The following is a 9,362-nucleotide window of genomic DNA, read 5'->3' on the forward strand; positions in this document are numbered from 1 at the left end:
GCGAGCAGGGTACGTGTATTCCATGGGTGCGCGGGAAGTTCCACACGCGATTTCAGCAGGGTACGTATATTTCAGGGGTGCGCGGGAAGTTCCAAACGCGATTGGCCCAGTGCGAGCAGGGTACGTGTATTCCATGGGTGCGCGGGAAGTACCACACGCGATTTCAGCAGGGTACGTGTATAGCAGGAGTGCACGGGAAGTTCCACACGCGATTCCAGCAGGGTACGTGTATTTCAGGGGTGCGCGGGAAGTTCCACACGCGATTGGCCCAGTGCGAGCAGGGTACGTGTATTCCATGGGTGCGCGGGAAGTTACACACGCGATTTCAGCAGGGTACGTGTATTTCAGGGGTGCGCGGGAAGTTCAACACGCGATTGGCCCAGTGCGAGCAGGGTACGTGTATTCCATGGGTGCTCGGGAAGTTACACATGCGATTTCAGCAGGGTACGTGTATTTCAGGGGTGCGCGGGAAGTTCAACACGCGATTTCAGCAGGGTATGTGTATTTCAGGGGTTCTGGGGAGTACTACACGTGAATTGGCCGTGTGGGTCCTCCCAGGTGTACGCTCCACAACCTCCACGGCCCCTGCAGGCAGCCCACACCACGGGGGACTACCCTGCACCCCTGCTCATGTCCCGCAGGCAGCCCATCCACCATGGGCATGCCCCCCAGCCAACCCACATGTCACCTTGCACTACTGATCAACAATGCATGTCTCCCACCACCCCCACCCCCTAGCAGTGCAGGGGCAGCCTCCACCAGGCCCCCACTCATGTCCCCCTGCACCCCCACCCCCCAGCATCCAGGGGCAGCCTCCACCAGGCCCACACCCATGGCCCCTATCACCCCCACCCCCCACCCCCCAGGGGCACCCTCCACCAGGCCCCCACTCATGTCTCCCACCACCCCCACCCCCCAGCCACCAGGGGCAGCCTCCACCAGGCCCCCACTCATGTCTCCCACCACCCCCACCACCCAGCCACCAGGGGCACCCTCCACCAGGCCCCCACCCATGTCTCCCACCACCCCCACCCCCCAGCAGTGCAGGGGCACCCTCCACCAGGCCCCCACTCATGTCTCCCACCACCCCCACCCCCCAGCAGTGCAGGGGCAGCCTCCACCAGGCCCACACTCATGTCTCCCACCACCCCCACCACCCAGCCACCGGGGGCAGCCTCCACCAGGCCCCCACTCATGTCTCCCACCACCCCCACCCCCCAGCCACCAGGGGCAGCCTCCACCAGGCCCCCACTCATGTCTCCCACCACCCCCACCCCCCAGCAGTGCAGGGGCACCCTCCACCAGGCCCCCACCCATGTCTCCCACCACCCCCACCCCCAGCAGTGCAGGGGCACCCTCCACCAGGCCCCCACTCATGTCTCCCACCACCCCCACCCCCCAGCAGTGCAGGGGCAGCCTCCACCAGGCCCACACTCATGTCTCCCACCACCCCCACCCCCCAGCAGTGCAGGGGCAGCCTCCACCAGGCCCCCACTCATGTCTCCCACCACCACCACCACACCCAGCCACCAGGGGCACCCTCCACCAAGCCCCCACCCATGTCTCCCATCACCCCCAACCCCCAGCAGTGCAGGGGCAGCCTCCACCAGGCCCCCACTCATGTCCCCCTGCACCCCCACCCCCCAGCAGTGCAGGGGCACCCTCCACCAGGCCCCCACTCATGTCTCCCACCACCCCCACCCCCCAGCAGTGCAGGGGCAGCCTCCACCAGGCCCACACCCATGTCTCCCACCACCCCCACCCCCCAGCAGTGCAGGGGCACCCTCCACCAGGCCCCCACTCATGTCTCCCACCACCCCCACCCCCCAGCAGTGCAGGGGCAGCCTCCACCAGGCCCACACTCATGTCTCCCACCACCCCCACCACCCAGCCACCAGGGGCAGCCTCCACCAGGCCCCCACTCATGTCTCCCACCACCCCCACCCCCCAGCCACCAGGGGCAGCCTCCACCAGGCCCCCACTCATGTCTCCCACCACCCCCACCCCCCAGCAGTGCAGGGGCACCCTCCACCAGGCCCCCACTCATGTCTCCCAGCACCCCCACCCCCCAGCAGTGCAGGGGCAGCCTCCACCAGGCCCCCACTCATGTCTCCCACCACCCCCACCCCCCAGCCACCAGGGGCACCCTCCACCAGGCCCCCACCCATGTCTCCCACCACCCCCACCCCCCAGCAGTGCAGGGGCAGCCTCCACCAGGCCCCCACTCATGTCTCCCACCCCCCAGCAGTGTAGGGGCAGCCTCCACCAGGCCCCCACTCATGTCTCCCACCACCCCCACCCCCCAGCCACCAGGGGCACCCTCCACCAGGCCCCCACCCATGTCTCCCACCACCCCCACCCCCCAGCAGTGCAGGGGCAGCCTCCACCAGGCCCCCACTCATGTCCCCCTGCACCCCACCCCCCAGCATCCAGGGGCAGCCTCCACCAGGCCCACACCCATGGCCCCTATCACCCCCACCCCCCAGGGGCACCCTCCACCAGGCCCCCACTCATGTCTCCCACCACCCCCACCCCCCAGCCACCAGGGGCAGCCTCCACCAGGCCCCCACTCATGTCTCCCACCACCCCCACCCCCCGGCAGTGCAGGGGCACCCTCCACCAGGCCCCCACTCATGTCTCCCATCACCCCCACCCCCCAGCCACCAGGGGCACCCTCCACCAGGCCCCCACCCATGTCTCCCACCACCCCCACCCCCCAGCAGTGCAGGGGCACCCTCCACCAGGCCCCCACTCATGTCTCCCACCACCCCCACCCCCCAGCAGTGCAGGGGCAGCCTCCACCAGGCCCACACTCATGTCTCCCACCACCCCCACCACCCAGCCACCAGGGGCAGCCTCCACCAGGCCCCCACTCATGTCTCCCACCACCCCCATCCCCCAGCCACCAGGGGCAGCCTCCACCAGGCCCCCACTCATGTCTCCCACCACCCCCACCCCCCAGCAGTGCAGGGGCACCCTCCACCAGGCCCCCACTCATGTCACCCACCACCCCCACCTGTCACGCCATGCGCTCGCTCGCGGGCGCCACTTACCTGTCCTGGGGTCCATGGTCCACGGCCGCAGCGGTTTCCTCCTTCATGGAGACTGTACCCGCGGTGGCGTCTCTCCTCACGCCAACCCGCGGTTCGGATGGGCGCCGTGGACGCCGCCATCTTGCGAGGATCTGCGCATGCGCGGATCGTCAGTGTTTCGACGTCCCGCGCATGCGCAGTGCGTTCCAAGCCTCGCTTTGACCCCGGGCCATAAAAGAGCGCCGCATACACAGGGACAACGCGTCTCAACGCGGTTGTTACTGTGTATGCGCTGCTGGAGTCCTGGCGCTTGTTGTCCAACTCTCCGGTTTCCTGTTCTAACCTTTTCTGCCTAGTTCTGCCTCATTTCCTTCTTCCTGGTCCTCCTACTCTTTCTGCTCCTTAATTCTGATACCTTGCCCCTCCCTGGTTTAGGGTAGAGTAGGTTCTGTCTGGGTCCCAAGTTGTAGTGGGGACTCTCCTGTCAGTTCTGCCCTTCTTGCAGTTTGCCTTCCTTGTCTGTCTTGTGCCCTGCCGGTACCTGTGCCTTACTGCCTTTTGGAAGTTCCTGAGTTCAGTCCTGTTATCATCGGTGATTTCATCAAGCCTTCTCAGCCAGTGGAAACACTGTCCCGACGTCACGCAAATTCTGAGAAGTGCCACCCGTGGCGTTGGGAGTTGGTTCAGTGCCATCCTGTGTTATATCGCCAGGAGGGGATTGGGCTAATTTCTCGCGTTACCCATTCATCGGCCATCATACATCGACATACTGGCAACCTCAACTCCACGGTCTACAGGAAGCAGAGGTAACTCACGTTCTCGTGAAGATTCGTTTAACAGATTGAGACGCCTATCCCTCAGTCCCGACATGGACGACATGCAGGAACTACGTGAAGAAATGCGTGCCATGCGTCTTGAAATGACCACTCTCCGCCAGGAAAACAACACTCTCAGACAAGCATTGGATCGGTGTTTGGCTAATCCCGCACAACCTGTCACCCCGCCTGAGAACTCCATGGCTTACACCACTCCGATGAAGTATGATGGTGATCCGCGCCGAGTGGCAGAGTTCTGTACTCACTGTCGGATCCATTTCCAATTCAGGTCTGCACATTTTTCTCAAGACAAGGCTAAGATTGGGTATATCCTTGGAAATCTAACTGGCAATGCACTCGCTTGGGCCGCACCTTTGGTCTCTACCAACAGTCCTCTGTTGGGTCATTTCGCTGCCTTCGAGAAAGCCTTTTTGGACGTCTTCAAACCGCCCAATTTGGCTGCCATGGCCCAGAATCAATTAATGGAGATCAAGCAAGGGTCAGGTGACATAATCCACTACATCAGTCGGTTTCGACAATTAGCAACTGATTCACAATGGCCCGAAATCACTCAAAAAACCTTGTTTCGTCGGGGACTACGAGAGGAGTACAAAGACGAATTGCTGCACATTCCGGAGCCAGAAACATTGCCTGCATTGGTGGAACAAGTCTTACGCATCGACCACAGGTTAACCGAACGACGGAGTGAATGCCGCAGATCTGACAGGTATCAACCAATTCTTCCAGCACAGAACCCTGGACCGGCTGTTTCTATCGATGTAGGTCCAGCACCCATGCAGTTGGGTGCCGTCAGAGGTCCGTTATCCGAGACTGAAAAGAAAAGAAGACGACAGAAGAACTTATGCATGTATTGCGGTGGTTCTGGCCATTTTCTTGGCACCTGTCCGTTACGTCCTCTGAAGAAACAGGAAAACTAACAGGCCCGTTGTTTGAGGCGAAGGCAGCAGCGGGCCGCCCTTCTGAATCCGTCCTTCCCCCCATGAATTCAGTACCCTTGTTAATCCTGAAAGTCGGTGTGGCTTGGCTTGGAAAGTGTGTGAAGACCTGGGCCCTTTTGGACTGCGGAGCATCTGGCAACTACATCGATGCCTCGTTCGCGATTGCCAATGGGATCCGTTTACATAACAAGGAACGACCAACGGTGGTTGAGGTGATCGATGGTTCTACTTTGTCTTCTGGTCCGGTTTGCCAACACTCCGATCCCTTGTGGCTCTCTGTGGAAGGGCATCTCGAACGTGTCTCATTGGACGTCATCAAATCTCCTTCATTTCCGGTGGTGTTGGGTTTACCATGGCTGTTGTATCACAATCCCCAGGTCGACTGGACCGCTCGCTCCCTGGTGTTCTCTTCGACACGTTGTCCTCGTGACTGTGTAATTCACGAAACCTTTCCTGCAATTTTGGAGTCCCTCAATCCTGCTGATTTATCTGCTCGTTTATGTGCCACTCAATCGGTTCCTCATGAATATGCCGGATACCACAAGGCGTTCTCCAAGCCTGAGGACATACCACTACCACCCCATCGGCACTTTGATTGTTCCATTGACGTCCTGCCTGGTGCGATCATTCCCCACGGCAAGATCTATTCGTTGACTCACCTCGAGAAGGGCATACTACAGGAGTACATTACGGAGTGCCTCAACAAGGGCTACATAGTGCCGTCCAAATCCCCTGCAGGATTCCCATTGTTCTTCGTCAAGAAGAAAGAGGGCACTTTGCGTCCTTGTATCGACTACCGTCAACTAAACGAGATCACGAGGAAGGACAGGTACCCGTTACCACTCATCCGGGACATTATCGAATCCCTGAAATCAGCACAAATCTTCACCAAGCTGGATCTAAGAGGGGCCTATCACTTGGTGCGGATTAAGAAAGGAGATGAGTGGAAGACGGCCTTCAAAACACCTATTGGTCATTTCGAATACAGGGTGATGCCGTTTGGCCTCTGCAACGCCCCGGCAGTCTTCCAACGGTTCATGGACGATGTCTTTTCTGACCTTATTGGAATATCTGTCTGGGTTTACCTGGACGACATTCTGGTTTTTTCTGACACTCATACTGCACACGTGGCGCATGTACAGGAAGTCCTCCGTAGATTGATACACAACGGCCTGTATGCCAAAATTGAAAAATGCCAATTTCATAGGGAGAGCATGGAGTTTCTGGGTTACGTGATCAGCAATACAGGAGTACAGATGGATCCCGCAAAACTGCAAGCTATTCAAGAATGGAAATCGCCACATGGCGTGAAGTCACTTCAGAGGTTCTTGGGCTTTGCCAACTTTTATCGGCGTTTCATTTCACGCTTCTCTCAACTGGCCAACAGTCTAACCCACCTGACCAGTACCAAGGTGCCGTTTCTCTGGGACACGCAGGCCGAGGAAGCATTCCAGGAATTAAAAAGATCATTCATGTCGGCTCCTGTTCTTAGACATCCAGATGAGGTAAAACCATTTGTGGTTGAAACAGACGCCTCGGACTACGCAATTGGGGCGGCCCTACTACAACAAGATGCAGTCACGGGGATGGAGCACCCGGTGGCGTATTACTCAAGGAAATTGTCAGTGAGTGAGAGAAACTATGCAGTGATAGAAAAAGAATTACTGGCGATAAAGGCTGCCTTCGAGGAATGGCGACATCACTTGCTGGGTGGGAGGTTCTCGGTGGTGGTTCGCACGGATCACCGTAATCTACAGTTCCTGCGCTCTTTACAATGCAGAACCTCCCGTCATGCTCGTTGGGCCTTTTTCTTTTCACAGTTCGATTTCACCGTCACGTACATTCCTTGTTCCCAGAACACTAAGGCTGATGCCTTGTCTCGGTCTCTGGAAAACAATGTTGAAGGTGTCAAGGAACCGGAACCTCTGATAGCGTCCAAACATTTCCTATCGATGGTGACTCCCCAGCTCCAACAGTTGACTGAGGCCACACGAACGGACCCCTCTAGAACACAGTTACTACAACGTGCTGACATCAGGGAACGTGATGGCTTGTTGTTCTTTAAGGATCGTCTGTACGTTCCTACATTGGAACTCCAGAAAATCGTTTTACAGAATTGTCATGATTCCGTCGTTTGCGGTCACCGTGGAGTCCGTACAACACAAGAACTGGTTGCACGACAGTACTGGTGGCCTGGATGGGCTACATTGGTAAAGCATTACGTGGACTCTTGCCCAGTATGTGCCCAGACCAAGATTCCTCGCAAAAGACCCATTGGTCTTCTAAAACCCACGCCAACGCCTCCGTACCCTTGGCATACCATCGCCACGGATTTCATAGTTGACCTGCCCCTGTCTGGTGGTTTCACGTGTATAATGGTGGTGGTGGATTGTTTCACCAAGACAGCTCATTTCTTGCCCTTTCCTAAGCTGCCCACTGCATCCCAGATGGCACGATGTTTTCTACACGAGGTGTATCGTCTTCATGGTCTTCCGGAGAAGATCTTGTCAGATCGGGGGTCTCAATACATCTCTTCCTTTTGGGGCCGACTGTGTTGGCATTTGGACATTCAGCGAGCCCTGAGTTCCGGCTATCATCCGCAGACTAATGGACAGACGGAACGTACCAATCAGACCCTTGAGCAATACCTACGTTGTTATGCCAATGCTACCCAAGACAATTGGTCGGAATGGTTGGACACCGCGGAAGCAGCTTACAACAACGCTGTTCATTCCGCTACCGGACTCAGCCCTTTCTATTGCTCTACCGGTCTTCATCCTAGACTGCTGCCTGTTCATCCAACATCTTCCAGTGCCGTTCCATCTGCAGATGCCCTGGTGTCCCTGATCCGCGATCAACATCGTCTGGCGGCCGGTACCTTGGCAGCGGCACAAGCACAGATGAAGGAGCAGGCTGACAAGAGACGGACCCCTGAGCCTGTCCTTCATGTTGGGGACATGGTTTGGCTGTCCTCCAAGAATCTACCGGTACGCAACTTACCAGTGAAACTGGCCCCTCGCTTTTTTGGTCCCTTTCGCATCACAGGGCGTATTTCGCCTGTTGCCTTTCGTTTATCTTTGCCCCGCTCTTGGAGGATCCATCCTGTCTTTCATGTTTCCCTCTTGAAGCCCTACGTGCCCGATGTTATGGGTCGTACCTGTTCCCGTCCTGCCCCGGTCTTGGTTCTGGGGGTCCCTGAATTTGAGGTGCAGGAGATATGTGATTCACGGATTTGGCGAGGTGCTCTGCAGCTTCTGGTCAGCTGGAAGGGTTATCCTGCTTGTGACCGTACTTGGGAACCGCGCTCCTTCGTGCATGCACCGCGCCTGGTTCGGGACTTCTATCTCCGCTACCCTTGGAAACCCGGTGCTCCTGGGTTGTCCGGGAGGGGGTATGGTGTCACGCCGCGCGCTCGCTCGCGGGCGCCACTTACCTGTCCTGGGGTCCATGGTCCACGGCCGCAGCGGTTTCCTCCTTCATGGAGACTGTACCCGCGGTGGCGTCTCTCCTCACGCCGACCCGCGGTTCGGATGGGCGCCGTGGACGCCGCCATCTTGCGAGGATCTGCGCATGCGCGGATCGTCAGTGTTTCGACGTCCCGCGCATGCGCAGTGCGTTCCAAGCCTCGCTTTGACCCCGGGCCATAAAAGAGCACCGCATACACAGGGACAACGCGTCTCGACGCGGTTGTTACTGTGTATGCGCTGCTGGAGTCCTGGCGCTTGTTGTCCAGCTCTCCGGTTTCCTGTTCTAACCTTTTCTGCCTAGTTCTGCCTCATTTCCTTCTTCCTGGTCCTCCTACTCTTTCTGCTCCTTAATTCTAATACCTTGCCCCTCCCTGGTTTAGGGTAGAGTAGGTTCTGTCTGGGTCCCAAGTTGTAGTGGGGACTCTCCTGTCAGTTCTGCCCTTCTTGCAGTTTGCCTTCCTTGTCTGTCTTGTGCCCTGCCGGTACCTGTGCCTTACTGCCTTTTGGAAGTTCCTGAGTTCAGTCCTGTTATCATCGGTGATTTGATCAAGCCTTCTCAGCCAGTGGAAACACTGTCCCGACGTCACGCAAATTCTGGGAAGTGCCACCCGTGGCGTTGGGAGTTGGTTCAGTGCCGTCCTGTGTTATATCGCCAGGAGGGGATTGGGCTAATTTCTCGCGTTACCCATTCATCGGCCATCATACATCGACATACTGGCAACCTCAACTCCACGGTCTACAGGAAGCAGAGGTAACTCACGTTCTCGTGAAGATTCGTTTAACACCACCCCCCAGCAGTGCAGGGGCAGCCTCCACCAGGCCCCCACTCATGTCTCCCACCACCCCCACCCCCCAGCCACCAGGGGCACCCTCCACCAGGCCCCCACCCATGTCTCCCACCACCCCCATCCCCCAGCAGTGCAGGGGCAGCCTCCACCAGGCCCCCACTCATGTCTCCCACCACCCCCACCCCCCAGGAGTGCAGGGGCAGCCTCCACCAGGCCCCCACTCATGTCTCCCACTACCCCCACCCCCCAGCCACCAGGGGCACCCTCCACCAGGCCCCCACCCATGTCTCCCACCACCCCC

The sequence above is a fragment of the Ambystoma mexicanum genome, chromosome 14, assembly GCF_040938575.1.
Source record: "Ambystoma mexicanum isolate Mex_15411 chromosome 14, UKY_AmexF1_1, whole genome shotgun sequence".
NCBI classification, from domain to species: Eukaryota; Metazoa; Chordata; class Amphibia; order Caudata; family Ambystomatidae; genus Ambystoma; species Ambystoma mexicanum.